This window comes from Balearica regulorum, chromosome 4, assembly GCF_011004875.1.
Source record: "Balearica regulorum gibbericeps isolate bBalReg1 chromosome 4, bBalReg1.pri, whole genome shotgun sequence".
NCBI classification, from domain to species: Eukaryota; Metazoa; Chordata; class Aves; order Gruiformes; family Gruidae; genus Balearica; species Balearica regulorum.
The window spans coordinates 51,309,567-51,332,012 of record NC_046187.1 but is presented as its reverse complement, the minus strand read 5'-3'; the positions used below and the strand labels follow the sequence as shown (position 1 = coordinate 51,332,012).

General features: G+C 39.1%; 1 protein-coding gene across 1 annotated transcript in view; it reads left to right on the top strand.

Annotated features, from left to right (window-relative positions):
- The window catches only part of TRMT9B (tRNA methyltransferase 9B (putative)), a 123,453-nt gene that overhangs the window by 65,611 nt on the left and 35,396 nt on the right, over nt 1–22,446 (top strand). Inside the window, exon 3 of the mRNA XM_075752101.1 lies at nt 14,052–14,212. The gene's annotated coding sequence lies outside the window, so the exon portion shown is untranslated. The remainder of the gene's footprint in view (nt 1–14,051; nt 14,213–22,446) is intronic.

Genomic DNA, 22,446 nt, shown 5'->3' with positions numbered 1-22,446 from the left:
GAATGTGTCGAACTTCCTAGGGGTTGTTTAGAGGAAGGACTGAAGGCAGGAGAAGGGAGTGATCACGGTAGGCTGGAGAGGAACAAGTGTAGGAAAATAGAGGGAAAATGACATAAAAGGGTCCAGTCAAGTGGGCTTGGTGGACTTACCTGACTGAGCCCTTTTATTAAAAATGGGAAAATATATATCATCATTTCAATGTCTAGTCTAAAATATCCATTTTAACTTCAAAATCTTGAAGTCTGAATCTTGTAACTACATTTTCCTTCTTAAAAATGATAAAAACACTCATAAATAATTGACATATCTTTGCAGGTTATGCCATGTGACAACTTTGGAAATTAAGTACTATGCAGTTGTTTAAGCTCTTCTGAAGTGCATCTTGTGTTTCAAACACATTAAAATAAATAAGAAAACATTAAATTTATATTTTTAATAAGCATGATTTTTCAGCTTGTGATTTTTGAACTAGTGTAACCGTGGTGGTTATCCCTACATGAAAAAGAATAAATTTGTGTTTCTTGTTATTAAAATGCCTTACTGCAGCTGAGGCTTTTAGCCTAGAAATTTCCAATTCAAGACAAAGGTTGCTACAGCAGCTAAATCGACAGCTCTGATAGAATAGATGGAGTTGGATAGATGGCAGTGAAGTTATTGTAATGATGTAATTTGGTCTGCTGGATAAAACAAGCATGCTCTTGTTTTCATCTTGATGCTCTGTTTTAATCCTGAATGTACATTTTTCTGTGACCGCTTATACAAAAGTTGGAAGCCCAGGAGGTTTTTAGAAGACATAAGGAGTCTAATACCCATTACATTCCCAATTAAACTAAAACTAGTTTCCTTAACTTCAACTGCAGAGTGTCCCCACCGTGAAGCTTATGGACAAACCATCATTGAATATACAAGCACCTATTGTTCTTGTTCTTCCAGAAGAGACAGGACTTAGGAGAGCTGATGGAAGCAGCTAAGCTTGCATGAAACTCTTACGTTAGAATAGGAGTTAAAGTGGTGGACTTAAAGATGACTTGCAAAGGATTTTGTTTTGAAATTGAGTTTGTCCCTTTTTAGATGGGGAGCTTCTAAGTTGGGAAAAGGAAATCATATGGTAAATGGTGTTACAAATTGTGCTCTTTTTGAAAAAAATCTAATCCCAGGTTGCTGGTACAGTCCCTTGGCTAGCTCAGTTATCATCAACTCTCACACTTGAACTGAAGCCCAGGACTTGTAATGCTGTAACAAAACACCCATGATGTTCTGATGTTAAATGGATATTAGCTAAACCTCCCCCACGCAGTTTTTCAGCTCTTTTGTTTCCACTCTTGCTCCTTCCTTGTTTTTCCAACTGTTACGGTTCTTACATGTTTTGCAGTTGTGATGCCAAAGGCAAATCTCTCTGTGTTTTTTCATAATATTACACAAAAATAGGGCATAATTCCCTCTTCACTTTGAAGTCATCTAAGTGTTTGTCTTATTTGGCCTTCCCTTCCCTTTTGGGTGTTACATCCATAGCCATTTTTGAGCCTGTTCCTTCTCTTTTTCTCACTCACTTCTTGCAAATTGCTGTAGAACCAAAAAATTGCTAAACATTCAGAACTAGTGTTATTTATTGTCTTTGATTATTTTAAATGATAAATTAATATCTAAAAGCATATTAGTGAGACCAAATTGACTTTGAGTGCAAGTGTTCTCTAATTATTATTGGAGAGGAATTACTTGCAATGTCCTCTACATTGGGCTAAAATCTGTCTCATTTAAAGTAAAAAAAAAGTTTACATTTTGCTTCAACACAGGCAGGATCTCATTCATTAATTACTGAAAATTAAATATTTAAAAATGAGCTTTTCCCTAGGCATCTAGGACCCCTCAAAAACCTGCAATGGAAAGTATATGACAGAATGAGCTCAGAATATAAAACAAGTTGTAGGTACTAGGATTTAGATGCACAAAATTCTCTCCTCCACTCTAATACTGCATGATAATCTAAAATAAAAGAATCTAAAATAAAACATGCTTCCTGTTAGCATGTGGATTTCTAATGAAAAGCTATGTAAAATAATTAGAAAATATATAGAATCTCAAAAGCCTGAAGCAACTTTATTAGTAATATCTCAGTCGCCACAACACAGCATGGGACATGAGAGTAGTTTTGCAATGGGAAAGGATAGTTTCCGGAATTTTAAATCAGCCAATTTTAGATCTTCCTAGCAGAACAATAATGAATACTTGTAGAAGGGATTATTTCATTATGATCTGCTAGATTTTAATTCTTTGACTTCTCTGGATATAAATTTCCACTCAAAGGTAATTTTGTTCAAGTATTATCCAATATATTTAAATTAATGTAAAGAATTAGTTGAATCTCTGCCTGTCAGAAGAAAATAAGTATCACTAGCTACAATGTTTTAAACAGTGAACTCTTTCTCAGCTAGAATGTAATAATGTTAGATTATCATTGTTTGTTAATTTCTTTACATCCACATGACATAAAAATTGTGTATTAAACAAGAAGATGATATATAATGTGCAATGACCTGTTAGCATTACATAGTATGTCTACTATGGCTGATGTTTTAAGTAGCAATAACAAAATTAATGAGTAATTTTTTCTTATATTAATGTATTTAAAGCCATTTCTCTTGCTGATCTTCAATCTTGTACCAATCACAGTTTATCTGGGTAAAATAATTTAGTCTTTGCAAAGTACAGGTAGAAAATTTAAGAGACAAATCAGCTTGTCTTCGGCTTCCACAGAAAGCCTCTTACTGTGCCTCATGCACAGTATGACCACTGAAGATGCAGTTTGCTTTTGCCAGATAACTTCAAGCTTCCAAGCTAAAATAATTTACAGTGCTTATTTATATTTGATACAATTTCCAGTGTTGTTATTCAAAAACATTTAGAAATATTGTTGACCCCAGTGTAAGATTTGTGCAATCTGAGAGTAATTTGATGAAAATGTAAGCTGATTTAGAGGAATTTTGTAAGCCTGACAAGTGCTGGGAATGTCCTGATCCCCAAATTGCAGCCTGGTCATGGAGCCCCTAGTTTTATGCCAGCCAAGGAGCTACAATAGGAATGCGTGATCGCTCAGTTTAAACTGGCATTTATCGCCAATGGTTGCAGTGTTTGGAAGTATTCTGTTCATTAAATTTCTGTGAAGTCTCCTTGGAAGTCTATTGAAAATAGATTCTTTAACCTGTTTGCAAAAACTGTACTTTAGTTTTGGTTCTACTTGATGATTTCTGTGTTTATGGATATCATCAATATTTTCATGTATGAAAAATAAAAATAGGGAAGCCTTGAGGGTTTCAAGGATTTATGATGATTATTGAAGATTCTTACATACACTAATGAAAATAATTGAATAATTTTGCCAGTAGAGGAACTGAAGACAATTACCGTGCTGTCAGCTGCAGTGTACAGACACTGGCGTGCAGCGCATAACTCTCTTGACATTTTTTTGTCATGGAACTCCAGGTCTTTTAAAGTGGCAGCAGGTCAGCAACAGCAACATTTATTTGTCTACAGCTCAAAATATGTATTTGTGTAAATTATGACAAAGGCAAAATGCCTGTGGATCAGATATATAGTCTTCTTTATCAGAAGGTAAGTTCTTAATTAACCTCACAGATGGAATAGAGTCGGTGGAAGGTCATATTCTAGCCCCACTGTTCTCGGTGGGGAATATTCTCGGAAGGTCATATTCTAGCCCCACGGTTCTCTGGTTTACCGTGGGATAGGTGGAGATACAGGTGCCGTATGCACAGGATCAGCTCATGGAAATATCAGACATTATGCCTTATTTCTTCTCAGCATTTGGGAGCCTAAGGGAACCATGTTGGCATAATGAGAACAAAGACCCTAGATAATTTTGAGGTGCTTGAATATCTCCATTCCAGAAGATTTATTTGTTTTTATTAAAGTAGCTACAATATGTAATTTAGTTGATAATAGCAGTACTGAGCCCTGTGAAATTAAGCAGCACAGCTAAGGGAGGGTGATGAGGCCAAGCATTTTTCATGTCTGTAAGCACAAACTTCAAAACCCCCCTCTTCCCTTGAAATCTTTTCAAGTTTGCCGTCTAAAGGGAATTTTATATAACTGAGTAGAATACTGAGTATTTTCAAAACTCTCATGGGACAATCACAGTAATGTAAAAAACAGTAACTTTAAGTTTCTTGTAGTTGCAAGAATCACCTTTTTCTCTAGGAAGGCAGCAGTAATCATGATGCACCCTCTAGAAATACATCCAAATGTTTCTCAGTGCATATCACCTGCAATTCTAGGTCTAATGACTCATTTTCACAATGTTTTTATTATCTTCATGTAATAGCATTTCTATTTTGCAGAACACTGAAGATAACTCATGGAGAAATTGTCCTCCAGTCATGCCAACAGCCATTCACACAGCTGCTTAAAAGGATTTTAATGAGAGAAGTTTATTCACTAGGATGTCTCACTCAATAAATTGTGATTCTGCAAAATGTGCACACATGGAAATATTCATGCACGTGAGCTGCTTCACTTGAACAGTGACTATCATTCAACCGTCAGAGAGCTAAGATCATGACTCTGAAACTTTTTAGTTCATTAAAGTTGGTAGTTATTTCCCCAATGTTGGTAGTTATGACTTCAGGGCGGGTTGAAGAGGAACAGAGGGTAAATCTAAACTTTCGAAGTTTAATTCTATGCCTTCCTTAATGCTTTCTAATACAAAAATCAGCAAAATATTTGCTGATGTGTTTTATCTTTGGAATATAGTATTTTCCTCTGATCACTGATTGTGGCCTTGTGTCCGTGCTGTAGGACTGCAGTATATTTACCAGGAGTGTAGCATGATATCTTCGAGAAGCAGCGGGAAGGAATCTGCTGCCTCCTGCCCGCTTCTTCAATGAAGGCGTTCTGAAGCATGATAGAGTATTTCATTTCAATTTGTGAGTTCCCTCATTTTGACTGGGAGGTTTTTCTTGGATCTGTGGGAGGAAACAGACATTTGGTGACGTACACATTTCTGAGAAGGGCCATGGGAGCCTGCTATTTGTGTACAGTGAGTCTAGGCACAACCTGAAATGGGACCCGATTCCCTAAGGTAGCCTGAGACCTATTTTTTTAAAGGATGTATATGTCAGAAACACGTGACAATAGGGAGTTGGGATGAAATGATACGTTACATTTGCCTCTGTTACTCACATTGGCTTGCAGTCTATCTGTGCAGGCACTTTAGTTGAGATGGCTGTGACAGGAGTACAGCTGTTCTGCTTTGGGGGACAGCTCATCTGGAGCAGAACAGATGCTTTGAGTTGGAGCAGAGCCTGAGCTGTGAGGCCCAGCTGGATGCAAGCTGGCTCCTTGCTGGTCAAATGTCTTCTCAAAGCCAGGCACACTGGGAGGTGCAGCACAGGGACACACAGATGTCATTGAACGATCTCAACCTGGCTCCAACTTGGAGTATTAGCTGGAGTTCAGGGCTGGCCCTCGTAGACCTGCCAACCGAGTGTTCAACAGTGACCGCCCTGAAGCTCAGAGAGGGACAGGAACAAAGTGGTGGTGGTCCCTGTACCCTTGGGGAGAAAGGAGATGACAATCTATATTTTGTATACTTTGCTTTTTAGCTTAGACAGTGATGTCTTAAAGCACAGAATGGGCTTGAAGCAGCAGTATTTGTTCTTTTTAAGCACAATGTATTAAGTCTGTGAAAGCAAAGTTGTCTTCTGTGTAGAGGTTGTGTGGAAGACCTTTTCTTCTCATGGATTTAGCCACTTATGGGTTTAGTTAATGGCATTAGATGCTGTCGAGACACAATTGTCATTGGGTTTGCTTACATTTTTGGAGACTAGAGAAGATGCAAATAAGATACTAGATGAGTACTGAGGCTCTGTAATATGTAGCTGTTATGTATTTGCCTTGCTGCTTAGCTTGAGCACTGCCAAAGTTTCTTTCAGGACTTTCAATAAATCCCTAGGATAAGTTATAAAAAACTTTGATAAGAACCCATTAGTAATTCCCAGACAATGCCCAATGAGATAGAACCATAGGATTTCTTAAAATTAAAATAGTGCACAGAGAATAGGATGAAACATGATCTTTAAGGTCCCTTCCAACCCAAACCATTCTATGATTCTATGATTCTATGATATTTGGGGACAGATCAGAACTAAACAGGATGTTTAATGTGAAAACTGTTCTAGATGAACCTGCTTTAGCAGGGGGGGTTGAACTAGGTGATCTCCAGAGGTCCCTTCCAACCCCTACCATTCTGTGATTCTGTGAAAAAGTATTTGAAATACTATCAAGAACTTTGTGACAATGGCCACAGCTAAACCGACGTCTTTCTTTCCTGCTATGACATATTTTCATGTAAGAATTGAATAGAATATGTAAATTTGGTCCGTTATTGTATGTTTAAAAGAGCCTGTATAGTCTCCACCACTAGCAGGATTCCAGCAGATCGTCAGCTGTCAGGAAGCAGAAACGTATAGTTCATACCTGAAGTACGGTATAGATATTGAGACCTAGCCCCCTGTAAAGATCAGTTTTCCACCGGTCAGCTACACCATCCTCATTATCTCCTGTATCTATAACCCTCTTTACCTCTTTGCTCTCTGTTGCAATTCCAGAGGATTTTAGGGATATAACCTGTTGAGACCCTTTCCTCAGTTTCATAAACAGCTGCTGCATATGTCTGGTAACTGTCACACTTCTTATCAAGAAGTTTTTTGGTGTCTAAAAGAAGGCTGTCCTGCTCATTGTTCATATGCAAAACCGCAGCATATTGCAATTAAAATCTTCTCACTGCTTCTCTCCCATGAAAAATGCTGTGTGTGCAGCAGGTAGGCTATCAAGGAAAATTAGTCAGATTAGGAATTCCATCTGCTTTGTTTGAGACTGGGTAAAGAAAATATTGGCTTGAATGGCAGATGATGCATAAGATATGATTTCTTCTTTTGTTTAAAGAAAAATAAATCCCATTACGCCATCAGTTCCAGGCTTGCCTCATAAAAAAGTCTAAGGACTTTATTTTTTTCTGTGCTGAATTACATATTTATGTTCAAATCCATTGGACATTAAGAGAAAAAAAAAACCCAGAATGATTTGTCAGGAATGTCAGTTTCTGTTGAAGACAGCTTTGTCACAGTGGTTACAATTCTATTACACCCCTGCATGCCAAATCAATCAGAAAAGCTTGAAAAAATAATCAAACACACATTTTTAAAAGATTATTCTTTGTTTGAATTAGCCTCCAAGATTCTTTAAATAGCAAAGCCCACATTAGGGTTTTTTTAACTTCTGTTCATGCAGCTCAATTATGTTAGATTTAAATAGGCTACATACAATAGCTTTTTATTTTTGTAAAGTACTATCAGACCAGTCAGAGCCAGACAATATAATTAGCATTTCTTATTCCCTGGACAGTCCCAGTAAGGCTGTTACTAACTTTGATAACATCATGGAGAATGACTCAGATACACTGGTCGATAATTTTCCATTGTAATTAGGTGCATAATTTCTAGCATAAAATAAGGCAGATAATTAATGCCTTGTATTTTATTTAAAATATTTAAATCTTATTAACCCTTTCAGATACTTTTACAGAAATAATAAAATGAAAGTGAAGTGTAAAACTCTAATTGCTGGATATCAGTTATAAAAAGATGCATCTTTCGCGAAGATGCTGAAGTAATCTTTAAGAGGAAGCTGATATAATAGGGCAAGACAGGAAATTTAGACTAATACTCTGGCAGAGAACAGGGTGAAATCAAGACAGGAGGCAATGTCCCTTAACAAAGGGACTTTGGCTAAGAAAACAGAGGGGTTGCTTCCTTGGGGCAGATGCAGGTGTCATAGTACTCATCACTGAAAGCTCTGCTCTTTCAGACATTCATCTGTCTCATGGCACTAACAGTTTGGCATCTGCCAAAGCTCATCCATATGGTGAGATTTTAAGCACATAAGGATGGCATTCATAGAAGACAGCATGTGAATCTTGTCCTCAGCTAGCTTCTGGATGATGTGAATAATGGGTTGTGTGGTTTTAGAAAAAAATCTCCCTTTCCCTAGGAGTTAGATTTCCAAATCTGGACTATTTGGCTCTTTATCCACAGGCAATTTCTTGGAAAAGCCTAACCCCTTTATTACAAAAATTTAGCCTCATATTCAGGGATTCAATAAAGCTGATTTTCAGTGCTCTCCTTTGACACAGAGAGCTGCAAAGAAAGCTTTGTGCCTATGTCTATAGTGTGCCCTGAGGTTCAGTGCAAAATTACCTAGACTAGGATTTGAGTGAGCTAGCTCAAGTGTTGAATGTGGTCTACCTATGAGTGTGGATCTCCTTGGTAAGTAAATTAAGCCCTGTGTGTTGAAATTCTACTCAAGATGGTGAACAAAGAGGTTAGGTACTGATGTCAGAGCCATTAGAGACTTGTAAATATATTGACAGGCAGATGAGGCAAAAACAAATTACTTGGATCCCAAGAGCAATGGCCATTCCTGAAAATGCAACCTTGCACATTTGTGGTAGGAAGCAAAGGCTGAAAAATGCAGCCTGAGGTTGTAGGACAAGAGGCTGTCCCTCAGAAACCACTAGAGAAGTTAGAACAGAACTGTTCTGTCAGACCCTAAAAATAGGCATTTTTATCTGCAGCTACAACTGAAGTTGCTGCTCTTTCCAGAAACATTGCTGAAAACTCCTAGAGAAATGTGGGAACTTGCTAGAAGATGAGAAAACTCACACACGGCTTCTCTTACTTCTTTCACTGATGCTGTTACGCTTAATGAACATAGCTGTCTAAAATGAAATTACTCACGCATCTGTAGATAGCTTTGTAGGTGACATCTTTCTCATTAAACTGCTTTGAACGATAATGACCAAAGAATGTGATATTTCCCCATGTTTCTGTTCTTCACAAACACAAAAATTTGTTGGTCACATTTTTTTCCTTTCCAACAAAAAATAGAGTAAACTTGCCACATCAACAGTAATGACAACAAAGACTGCTCTTTAGGTCAGGCAGCAGCATCCTTCTTATGGTCAAGCAAAATAACCTCCTCTCTCTAGCCTTTATGGTTGTTATATTTTCTTTTTGAGAAGGTCCTTCCTAAGAAGTATATATGTACTGGTTCTCCTTCTTTCTTGTCTGGAAGCCTGTATAAGTTTTTCTTACAGAGCAGAGCCAACTCTGCTGGATCTATAAAGAGGCATATTTTACAAAGGCATATATTTTAGCTTATCTCAAAGTTCTGAAAGGATTTTTGTTGATCTGAGGGATGAATCTGTCAGAGATGGCAAAGCATGCCTTCATGCATTATTGTAAATTATTTATGAACCCCAGGTTTTCATGGCATGTTAAAAATTAATATGAACATTAGATTTAAAATTTAAGTATCTGAACTAGCTGTAGCACTTCTTCAGGCTTGTAATCAGGCAGATATATAACACTATATGCAGCAAGGGAGACTTGGGACTTGTGCCCAGATCATCAGATGTAATATGTAGCCAACTCTCATTGACAAAGAGTCTAAATTTGGTCCTTGGATAAACACCTCGGTCTCTCCCTTTAATCATCCAAAGACAGAACATGTCAGTAACATATGTTCATTTTCAAACAGCCTGATTTTGCTTAACTTAAGCTAAATTTCTTTAGGCAGGTTTGGATTGGTAGCTGGTTACAACTTATTCAACTAGAAAGCGCTACTGAATGTGAGTGGTGGTAGTGAAATCTAACCCTGCATTTGCTCTTTGCTATCTTTCTGGGTTTGGAAGAAGTATAAAACAGCGGTCTTACCCTTGATTGTCTCTTTTAGTCAAATCACATAGCTTTGTTGGGGCTATATTCCTCTTTCCTGACCATCGTCATCTGAACATGAAGCATGTGCTCCAATTTAGTCTGTTGAATTAGCCTGTTAGCAGGCAGCACGAGGCACCCCTGGAAGGCAAGTCATTCCACCTTGTTTTACAGCAGGACAAACTGCCTCCCTCTCTCTCTGCTATCCATATGGGAATCTGGACTGTTAGGTACGCCTGGTCAGATAGGTAGCATTAGATACCGAGCAAACAGAGATGAATCCATCAGAGATATCTTTTTTTTTTTTTTCATGGAGAAATAAAACAGGAACTATAAGGTCCTACTTTTGTATAATAACAAAACATTGGCAAATAAACTGCTAAGGAAAGAGTCTGCTAGTATTCTCTTAAATTCTTAACAAATTAAAATTATTGACAATGGGAGTAGAGTGCTCCATTCATCGTTTAAAACTTTTATCAAGATGGCAAATCAAATATATTTTAATGTGTACTTATGGGATTTAATTTGCTAAAATCACTTCTCTGAAATTCCTGGAATGAGAAGGCTAATAAACTGAAATGCTTCAATGTTGCCAAAAGGAACAGCTCTTTAAACATTAGGCTTGAGAATCTGTGTAGGCTGGAGAAAAAAAATCAAAGGGTTACATTGTCTTCGTTGTATTCAACTTTGAAATTCTAGGGACAGAGTCTTCTAATATAGAGGTGTTACAGTTTTGAAAGAACTGAGATAAAGGAAAATGAAAATATTTACAAATAAAGCCTTCTTACATAAGAGAGAGAAAGCAATAACTGATGTAAGTGTAATGTAAATGTTTATATTTCAAATGTTCTCTGCCAGACTGTACAAAATATCAAATATTCAAAGATATTTAAACTAATTTTTTACCTGACTCCAGATAGCAAAGAGTTGCTCCTTGTTGTAGAAGTAAGCATAATCATCACAAGTATGTGCATAAGTAGAAAGGAACGTACCCGGTTCTGTAATATAATTTTATAGCTCATGGCTTGTCCTTGGCTGCATGCTGATTTGAGGCATCTCCTGCTAAGAAGGGGCTGCTTGTGTAAGAATAAGTTGCAGGTAGATGGAGGTATCAGATATTGCACCTTAGTTCTGAGAGAAGGTGCTCTTGCTGTCACTGGAATGGCAGTTGTCCTCCTCTTGGCTGATGATTCTGTGCTTTTTTTTATGTTGTCTTCCTCTCCATGGAACCTTGTTATTTCTGACATGAATTTCAGCTAGACATGAGCACTTGCACTTACATTTCCTTTATGGAAGCAAGGGTAATCAGTGAAGCAGCACAACAGTGGCGTATTACTGACCAAACTGGTCGATAAAACTTCCCAGGAGATAGAATAAAAATTTACTAGCTGTGGCTTCCTTTATGAAGATGTTATAAAGGCTACGGTGTTGATTAGAATGGCCACTTCACGGGTGAAAATCTTGTCCCTGTCTCTCCTTATCTTTCAATATCCTACAGCAGTGGCAGCCTTGGATTGAGAATGTAGTCTGCTCTCTGGAGATCAGGGATCTCCTATGAGGATAATGGTCACTAAGAGCAGAGAGTGTTGCATGAAGAATGTGCCCACCACTGTCCAACAAGTGGTTTGTGTTTCAGACCAATAATCTTTGAGCAGGGCAAAATCTTTCAAAACTTGCCATCTCTCCTACTCATGGTAGACAAACAGATAACCACTGCTGAAATATGTTTTCTGTGGAGCCCTGAAAATCCTCAAAAGTAAAACAGAAACAAAATCAAACTCCTGGGGCTCGGAGGTGTAACACAGGAACCTGTTTCCATTTCCCTGTGTACAGTCACCTCAGAAATATATGCTGCCTTCATTGAGACTGGCCAGTCAGTCCTTTTTAATCTAGGTCTGTACGTAGCAGATTTACAATTTGCATCCACCTTAGAGCGATCCTGTCATCTCAACAAACTGTATGTCCTGAATGCACACCAGCACAAGTTCTGGAAGTGTTTGTTCACATGTTCTTCTTCTGCAAGAGGACCACTTTCTTGCAAGACTCCTGAATAAGGTCACCCATGCTAATGGAAAGGTTTTAGAGACTTTAGGATATGCTTAAAAGATGTGACACCCCATACCTTCCTGCCACAGTGCTGAATTCAACTGCTGCGTCCTGGAGTAGTGGGCCTTTTGGGCTGGAGCGTCCACTAAACTCATCTCCAGTCTTAGGTATGAGGTTGGGGTGCAAGAGCAGAGCAAAATAGACAAGGCAGAATCATGGGAGTGCTGACTGATGCTATACTCCTCATATGCTTGAATAGTGATTCAGATGCTTAGATGATGAGTACAGGTTGAGAGTCTGTTTAGAACAGAAAAATACGGTGAAATGAACAAGTAAGACACATACACAAAGCAAAAACATTTCATTTGTAACGTTACCAAACAGAAGCTAGGCAAAATATCATGACTCTTGGAGAGAGCACTGAAAATTTCTGATGAATTTTTGTTTCTTTTATTATAAATGCACAAATGATATAAAGCAAACTGCAGTAATACAAGTGAACTACTAATGCTGCAGTAAGATGGCTAAAGATATATTAAACCCCAACAAATTACATGCTTCCACAAGTATGTATCTGTATGTAGTACGCTGGGGAAAGCAAGTCAAGTTTCTAGTCAGGCTGCTTGTAAACACCTCACATTAGTAATGTGCAAATTTGAGGACTGAGTCTGGTCTTGTGATTCTTACCCTGAATCAACCAAAAATAACTTACTTTTTTTTTTTTTTAAAGGATAGGACTCATAAAGGCAAGCATCCCTATATCTTGCCATCTGATCTGCTCTCTGAACTCCAGCTGAGTAGGTCTGAGTAGATCTCATATTGACTAAAGGGATCTTAGCTATTCACTCAAAGGAAGATCCTAGGGCTCAGTTCAGAGTTATAATATAGACTTTGATGCCATTTGTGATGACCTAGGGGATACTGCCAGGCCTCCTCAGACTGCTGCAGGAGGGCATAGGTCTTGAACAGTTCCTGCGTTGTATTTTCCAGTCTTGTTTGGGATGTTTCAGGTGCACAGGCTCCTCTCTGTAGCCATCTAAACTGAGATATCTTAATCTGTGAGGAAATACTTGGAGCTCAGGTTATATAACTAAACATATCTTCAAACAGATGGCTCAGCAGCATCCATTTGTTTGATTTAGGGGGAACTGTATACATTGTCCAAGTGTAAGTGCAGGGATGTGCAGCTCTAAAAATCTGCACCGTGGATGCAGAACTAGCGCACAGCTATGTGATAAGTGTGACTGGTAGTGATTAAACTGGTAGAAACAAAACAAATTACTATGTAAGCATATCCAGAGAAGGTAGAGGCTGCATTACAGTATGAAGATAGTAATGAAATAGCTGTGAATATCATGAGTGGTACATGATCATAATGCTATACAAGCAGAAACATATTTTCTATCTGTAGAAAATAGGAAAGTAGAACTGGAACATTCCTCTTGCCACATTGTTCTTTTAAATCAATGGCTTTAATCCACCTTCATTTCCTCCTGGTTTTCAATTAACTCATTGCTTTCCATGAGTGGAGCAGCTTTCAAAGCTTGTCATGTCTCATTAAGGCCATTAGCAATTACCTCAGTGGCATCCATGTGGTCTGGAAAGAAAAGTCTGATTTACAGCAGGTCTTACACAGCTTTTGTTTGTGAGGGGTGGGCACGGCTGTACTGAAATCACATCAGAGAAGCCACTGCCCATGGATAAGAGTCTTTTCAGGTACAGGACCTAGGTCTACATCTATACTGGCAAAGATTAAAAAAATTAAGGGCTTGGACTGAACCACTCTGTGCTGCGATTGTCCAAACTGTTTAGCTGTTGGCATATTTCCTGCAATATTTTGACAGATGCCATTTACGATGTCCCCAGACAATTCCTGAGCTTGGCTTGGAGGGCAGCACAGGCTGGGGGGTTTTCCTAAAAGGCAGTTCCCTGATCCCTGTCCCATGCAATAACACTCAGCATCATGGCCAGGGCATAGGGGTGCCGCGGCCTAATTCATCGGTTTGAATGTAGTGTAGCGTACCTCACTCCTCTAACTTCTGTCCCTCCCTGGTACAGACTTGACATTTCCCTTCAGATCTTTATTACAGTCCCTATCAAAACATGGAGATGCTGACCTAGAGTTTACTAGTGCTCAAGAAAAACATTCTATGCATCTTTTTTATTTAAAGATTTTGAGGGCATTGCATTTTAACCACATCTTTCTACTCCTCCTATCAGGTGCTTTTACTGCTGGTGGTCACCCTCTCAAGGCCTAAAAGCTCCAAGTGAGATCAACAGAGAACCATGCTAACTTCTTCTCCCCTCCGGTCATGTTAGTGGAACAACAGTTTGTTTCCAAAGGAGAAATCGTGAAAGTCCTCAGAAAGTGAGCTGTATGGGTAAGTCTCAAATGGTTAACCATTTTAAAGTCTGTTAAAGTTCTGTTATGCATTTTGGGTGATATTACTGGTATTGGGATCTCAGTTCAGAAACACAAGAAAAGTGAACCTACAACTTTACTAATCTAAAAAAGGTATGTTTTCAAGTTGAGAATTGAATTCAGGAAGATGATATGTTCTAAAAAGAGAAAAAAAGTGTTATCAACAAGTAAGTGGAAACCTCTGGTAAAAAGCCAGCTGGAAATTACAGGCAACTTCTTTCAAAATCCAGTTAGTTCCAGAATTCCCTTTCCCAGGACTAAAACCACCATCCGAAAAAGCTGTAGCCAGCAGGAGAGCAGCTCGGTATGTAGTGCCCCCTGCAACTGCAGTGAGCACCCCTGTTCAGCGTGGGGCTTCTTGGGAGGGAAGGCTGTAAGGGAGCTGTTGCCTGGGATGAAGATGAGACATTTCTGAGTGAGGCTGTGTTCTTTTCTGCCTAATCTCAAGCAGCCTGAAAGTGCAAGGGGCTGGAAGAGCAGTTCAGCAGCTGGTCAGGATTTTCCCCAAGATTTTTCTTTTTCCTGGACTGCTTTCAGCCTACTGAAAAGATTCAGATATGGCAAGAGAGTAAGATTCCCAGGACCTAATAATTGACTTAATTCCTATCCAGAGCACAGTCTAGGGGTGCTTTCACACACCTGCACACCTGCAATTCTGTGGGCTGGGGAGGAGGCACAGGGCAGGAGGGACAGGGATTTAGGAGAGTAGATTTTTGGGCAGAACATGATATACAGTCTGTTCTTCTACCCTCCAGAGCCAAATTTTGAAGGCTTTCTGATCTCTTAATCAGACATCTATCAGAGCATTGGCTGGAGACCTTCTTCTGTGAACAACATATTATTTGAAGTTGGAGATGGCCTTTGAGAAAGATCTTTTAGGTGTGCTCTCCAGAATGTCACATCATTGTTCTTCAACACTCACTTCCATTTCCACTTGCATTGCTGGGTCTGTGTTTCCTTTTGCTCGTAGGAAGGTGTAGAAAGGTAGATTCTGGAATGAAGTGGTCGAGGGAGAAGATGATATACACGGATAGAGATTTGCCCATCCCATCCCCCTGTTGAGGGACCCCTAACAATAATAGGAGCTTTTACCAGATCGTAAGAAGCTCCTACTTAATTTTAGGTTAATTGTTGTGGGGGTGAGAAAAAGGCACATTTTTGACTAAGTCTCTTGTTCCAGACTGCAAGGACTCTGCAAGTCTTCAATACACGCTCTTTGCTTGCATTTAGTTTTAGGAAGGTTCTCTTCATTTTTTTGTTTATTTTTTTCCCCAAATATCTTTTCATAAAACTAATTTAAACTTGCAAAGAAGGGAAAGAAAATCAGTTTGATATTTGCAGTGAAGCATAAGACATTTCACTCTGTTACTTTAACTTAAAAATGAGCAAAGGTAAAGGAACAGAAAAAAGGTCCTGGAATATAATGGATCTATGAGGAATCTCTAAGAACCGCTTACAAAAAAACTCCCTTCCATCAATCCTTTTCTAAATACAAAGGAGCAGCAGAAACACTTTCGGCATTTCACTGGAATAAGTATGCAGGAGGAATACTGTGGGAATAAGTTTAGAAATATTAAGAATTCAGATTCAGACTCCTTGATGGCAACAGCTTTTCTTGCCAAGAAAGACCTTTTTTCTCTGCTTGGGATAGAAGTCCTCACTATACACATATGCAGCCAGCACGAGACTCTTCTCTTAGCTCTGGCACAGTTGGGGCAGGAGGGTCTAACTGGATTGTGTTGCATATATTTTCTGCTCCTTGGTGATCAGAAGGAATTAAATTAGACTAACCTCCCCTTCACCCCCCACCTCTATGAAATGGGTGAATGGATGAGAAAACAGAATCCAATGCATTGGGTCGAGACGAACATTTTAGTTCCTTTGGTCCTGACAGTTATAGGATGTGGGTATGTATGGGAAGAACAGGAGCCCCAGGGACTAAGGAGCAAAGACAGAGGACCCTATAGCCCCAGGAAAATGGTTTCTGCTGGGAGCTCAGGGCACCAGAAGTCTGATATAGTCACAGTACTTCTGGTAGATAGTTCAGCAGAGAAAGACAGTATTTAAGACCCAGCATATTCTGAACTCATCTGCCATCTGAAGAAAGAAAAAGATGAAGAAGATGCACATGGTCTTCTTGTAATGGATCTTGTGAATATGGGGAGGCTGTGGACATGCCATCTTTGAGTACTGTCCACTCTATAGCTGCATATGGTTACTGCCAGCAAGACACATATGCACTGCCGGTTAGTGGTGTTTGAGCCATTGCACGGATGGACTGATGGGATGCTCACTTACTATATTTGGTTTTGTCCTGTAGACCAGATACTGGTTTTAAGCAGGATTCACAAACATTTGTGGACGGTTCTGTTTTCACAGTGTTTAGGTCTTGCTCAATATACTAAAATCACATGAAAACTGAGCCACATACATACACCTATTTCCAAAGTGTGTGTCACGGTCTGTACAGTACATGAAATTGATAGCAGTCGTTGTCTCCTTCAAGCTCAGTAACTCAAGCATCAGAAGACCTAGCTGTATTTTTTTCAAATTCTGACTGGATTTGCGCCTGGTAAATATCTGCCCTTTCAGAAACACAATTTCATTTCTGCCAAAATAAGCATTAAGAATACTAATGCGGGTCAAGTATTTTACTGTTGGTATGAGCAACAGCATAAGTAACCCATAATTTGAATCTAAAATGAATAATGAGTAGCTGCCATTGTATGATTTAAGACTGTCTTAAACAAAACAGAAGGCAGGAAGGTAATCCAAGAAAAAGGTTTCTGAAAAGACAAAAGAAATGATCGTTACAGCTGAGTTGCTTTTCTTGCTTTAGCCATGGCACTGAGGTGGGAGAGCAACTGTGGAGGTGAGTGGAACCTCAGATAAAGGATTGGAAAACCTATAAAACCTGACAAGAACAAAGAAGCACTGAATCTCTGAGTGAAGACTTTTGAGCTTAAGGAGCTGAGCCTGAATGAAGCATATTACCTCATTTCCCACATCTCCTGGGACAGCTGGTCAAAAGACTGGTAAGACCCTGTTAATAGAGTGCGTAGAGTCAAATTTGCCACCATATGTAGAGAAATCTTTTCTCTGAACAATGTGCACCGGGCTGTTCCAGTCTGTTTTAAGCTGTTTCTAAGTTGAATGGCTAAAGCAGTCTGGGACAGAGATCAGTGTCTAGAAAGCTAGGTTGAGCTCAGGCTTTTTCATGGACTTGACATGTGTTTTGGGACAAATAATTTGATTTCCTATGACACAATGATTGTTAATAACTTCGTAGAGGAAGCAAAGTTTATTCTCTCCAAAGAGAAGTAGGAGCACTGGAGTCCTGCAGCTTCCTTGACCCAGGAAAGGACAAGGATCTGTGTTCATTGTACAAGTGGACTCTTCACTCTCTGTTTGCCCTCTTTTACCTTTACTTGTCTCTAAAGCTCCAGTTCATCCTGGAGACATTCAGTGAAGTGCATTTTTATTATATGCGTCAGTTCAGATCAAAATGTCAAAACACTATAGGAGAGTAATCTTTATTCTTAGCCACAGAGAGGAAATGCATATGCTTGGAAAGTCTGTCCTTGTGAAATGTCTGCAGCACTTTTGCAGAGGCAAGAAATTTAAGTACTGAGTACTTTGTCCTGCAAAGAGACTGGCATTGAATAATAATTAGTCCTTGAAAGGTAAATAACTCCAACTCTTCTTCCCTGCGTGCTTCAGGATGCTGGAATGCAGCTCAGGGTCCAACCCTATGCCACCCTAACATCTACAGTGCATGGACGTCAGCAGTCCTGAAACACTTGTGTTCCTCTGTCTCCAGCATAGTTAGGCACAAAATTATGTCCTGTTGTTGCTGTTTGGCATTGTTATTTTATTAACAAATGCTCTGTCCCTTTGCTACCAAACACCCCCCCCCCCCAATGACTACTTCTGCTACTGAAAATTGATGTTACAAACGAGGGAGAGGAAGGTTGATACCAAAATGAAACTCAACAAAGAAACTGTATCAAAAAAAGGTGTTCTCAATCTGATTGATAAAGACAACAGTCTCTCTGTGTCCATCTTCCTTGCAAAATTTTGGCTTAAATAATTTTTAATTGATTTGTCAAAGCTAGAATTTGTGTGAAGTACAACTTGCCACTGTATAGATTTCACCCATCCTTACTGTCACTTGGCAACATTTTCAGCTGATATAATTGATGTACTTGGTCCATCTATGGATTTGGGGGTTGGAGTTGTACTTCCTGGAGGATAGTCAGTGAATCTACTTGGGTAAGAAAGGACATAGATCAAGTAAGGATGGGAGAACAGGCACCTTAAGGAGCCCCACATTTTTATGTGGATTTCTTGGCTCTGCTATGGCATTTCATAATAATTATTTTTCAATTCAATTTTCTGGAACACCATTACAGTTGCGTCTCACTTCAGTGTCTGATAGTGAAACAAGAAAGGAATTTCACTGGCTTGTGGTCAGTTCTGCTTGCTTTACCTCTTGTAACAACTATATTGAAATCACAAAGACTCATACTAGTGAGGTGAACACGAGTTGGCCTGTAAAGCTTGGTTATAATACTTAAGTATTAAATAATAGTGTTTAGCACTTATGCAACTTAATGCCTTATAATCTTCAAAGCACTTTACAAATCTTAACTAGTTAATCCCCACAGCAGCTCTGCCTAGTAGGTTATGAAGGCCACACATTAAAAATCTCCCACGATTTGAGCTTGCCTGCATACTAAGCCTATGTGAAAAAAATATCTGCACTGTTATGTCCCGAAAGTCATGAGTGTTTAATTTTACTGGACTGTAACATGCCTTGCCTTCAATAAATTAGTTCTGCTTTCTTATCCCATTCAAGGTAAATCCATTATACCCTGCAGCATGGCTCAGCACACAGTGTTACAATTTTGAGGATATTTTTCATTATTAAAACTCCTGGAAGCAAATAAGAAGCAGAGAATCTTAATTTTATTTAAGAAATCAAGTTTTTAGTGCCAATGACTGAGGAGAAACTGTATGGGAAAGGGTCAGAAAGTCTCTAAAGTCTGAAGCACTCAGGAGAATAACAACTGTTTTTAGCCACTTCTTTTGAAAATGTGAGTTTTGTGATATTGAGATTGACTGGCAAAGAAAATATGCTTATACTCCGTTTCACTGGGGAACTTAAACCTTCAGAGAACCCACTCTATTTAGGAAATAGTATGTTTTTCTAGCTCAAATGTTCTTTGAATTTTCATGTTCCAAAAAAAATAAAGAATATTGAATAGTTATTGCTTTAGCCTCTTTCAGGTCTAAAATTTCCCATGAAGTGGAAATACTGCTCCATGGTAATAACGCCAACTTACTGATAATGACACAAACACTGCTGGTTCCATTTTTGTTAGTTCAGCTGGAAAACTTTTTAAAACAACATTACAGTTTGAAGGTAACATCATAATTCTATGTGAAGACCAAATTCACCAACCGAAGTTGTAAGTTATTAGCTCATGATTATATCTCAAGCATCTCCATTGAAAATAATCCTCTGAAAAATGTTTATTCTTGTAATACTTAGTGTAGGGAGGAAACAATGGCTTTGGTGAGGCCTTCTTCCAAGTGAAGCAGATAGAAAGCAGAGTTTTTGTCACAAATTAAAAAAAATAAAAAAAATAATAAATTTTCCAGAATGTCTACTGAGAAAATGCGGCATTATTTATAAATAATGACAGTATGATCCTTCCCCTCCAAGACAGCAGGCAACCTAATGCCTTCCTTTTGCTTTCATCTACACCTCTGTCTCTCTGTAAAACTTGGAATTTGAAAGCTGATCCTTTGCAAGAAGGAAGCTCTATGATGTCATGAAGACTGACCTCAATTCCATATTTCCCTTCTGCTTCCACCTGGAAACTTTTGTTTCCTTGTTTTTCACTCTCTTTCTCCCTGTCTTTGTTTTCCTTCCTTTTCTTTTCATTTTTTCTCACCTTTGGAGAAAAATCACAAATAACCTTTGAAGGAATATTTAGCAATCTCTGTGCCCTATGGTAAAAACGTTTACCTGATTCATTACTAAAGTGGTTATCTAAGGGTAGGAGTTTCAGACGGACCAGGGAAAGAGAAATTTCCACGTGAGAGATGATAAGAGAGATGAACAGAAATGAAACCCAAGAAAATAAAGGAATAGATGGATGGGAACACAGGAGGAGACATAATTAGCCAGTCTCACATGCTTGCCACTACATAATTTCAAATGTTTGAAATGGAGCCTGGTGTTCTGCAGACAAGCTCATAATTAAGTACTGGGTTGCAATGCACATGCACAAGAGGTCTGAATTAAGGTTTCATGGGCAGCCTTCTGGCTTTCCCAACCTTTGGTCACTTAATTTAGTGACTTAAATTCTTTTTAATACAGAAAAAAAAGGATTTTGATGAGGTCTTTTAATTGTTTAGGGAGGAGAGGTTGTTAAGGACTGCAATTTATTATGTAATTGTAGATGCATAGTACTTCAGAGGAAAAAGTATTCTATTTTTATTCTGCATAAATTTGTATACCATGCTGAGACCTTAATACCTGTGGGTTTTTTTCTCCTAAAATGCATTAAGCTACATGACTGACATCTAGTTCAAATGCATCAGAAGCAGAAAGGCTGCCAGAGAATCTATAGAACTGGTAGATAACCATGGTTTTGAAGAGAGTCCGGAAAAGATTGGGTTGTAAGGGGAAAGGCTGCATGAATTCACCACAGGGGGAGTTTTAAGAGAATTTACATCAGAATCTTTTTCTAAGAGGGTTACACTTGCGGTAGATGTTTCAAACTGAAGAGGTTTTAAAACAAATCAATAATTATGTCAATAAATAATATGGACCAGATGATATTCACACTTGAGGAATTTTTAGGAAACTCAGGTATGGGGTTACTGCAGGTGCTGAACTCTGAACTGTTATGTGTAGCTGAAACCTGGTACCCAAAGGCAGAATGAGGCAAATATGATGGCATCTTGCAAAAGAGGTCTCTCAGAGAATCTGGGAATGGCAGACCCTAATTTGTCTGCACCAGTCAGTTCAGCTGACACTACATTACAGAATTAAATTAACACGCATTCGTGGAAGTATGGAATACCAGGGACGAGTCAACACAATGTTTGTAATGTCATGTTTTGTGTATCAGTCAAAGCTCTTTGAAGGAGTTAAGAAGGTTAATTATGATTTGGCCAACAGCACTGACTGTTGAATACTTGAAGAGCAAGAGCTTCGTTGTTACTCTATTACTTTGGAATATTTAATAGAATATTAGGTACATATGTCTTCAGTGTAGTTTTTCTCAGCTTGTTCTTATAATCTTCCCATGTCACCGTTGGCGTTTTTTTTTAGTTCAGGTGGGATTGTCAAAATAAAAGGAATGCATATTCCTGAGTCATTTTGGCAGTTTTGAAAATCCCATTCCCACTATTTCCCCATAATCCTGTCTCCAGGTACCTGCCAAGATGATTTGAGCAAAAGGCTACACAGAACAGTAAATAGTTCGGCACCTTCAGTACTTTGTGCGATGCTGTGCAGTTCCCTGCCCGTCATACTGGCTCATATTGTTTCATTGCATTCTTCTCTATCTGTAATCTCTTATACATAATTTATAAGGTCTCGGGACAGGACTATCTCTTTAGCTTGCATTTGTAGTGCTAATAGTATCGGGGTCCTGACACATGGCTGGGGTTCTTTGCGCTTGTCTATTAAACACCTATAAAGACATGAAAGTATAGAAGCAACCTGCCATTTTTAGACTGCTTTAACAGGAATCTGTGCCGGAGTAGGGGAAAAAAAAATTATTCACCCTCAACGCTCTGGGGATGTGAAGCCTTGCAGGCAGGACCTAGTCACAAAGGTTAGCTTGAGCTTAACCTTTAAATGAGCAAGAGCTAATCCTCCTTGGCCGCTTTTATCACCAGCACAGACAGCACGGCTCCCACCACCCTCGGTTTAGAGGACCTCGGGGACCCTGCTGCTCCCCCCCGCTCCTTCACTGAGCATCCCACCACCACCACCACCACCATCTCCATCAGCACCACCCTCCTCATCTCCTGCCAGAAGACGCCCAAGGGATGAGACAAGACCGCAAGGAGAAGAGTTAACAGGGGGGAATTGATAACCCGGCCCTTTTTCTCCGCCTCCTGCCTGAGGGGGGAAAGGGGAGGGGGGGATCGGTACCCACCGAACGGGGG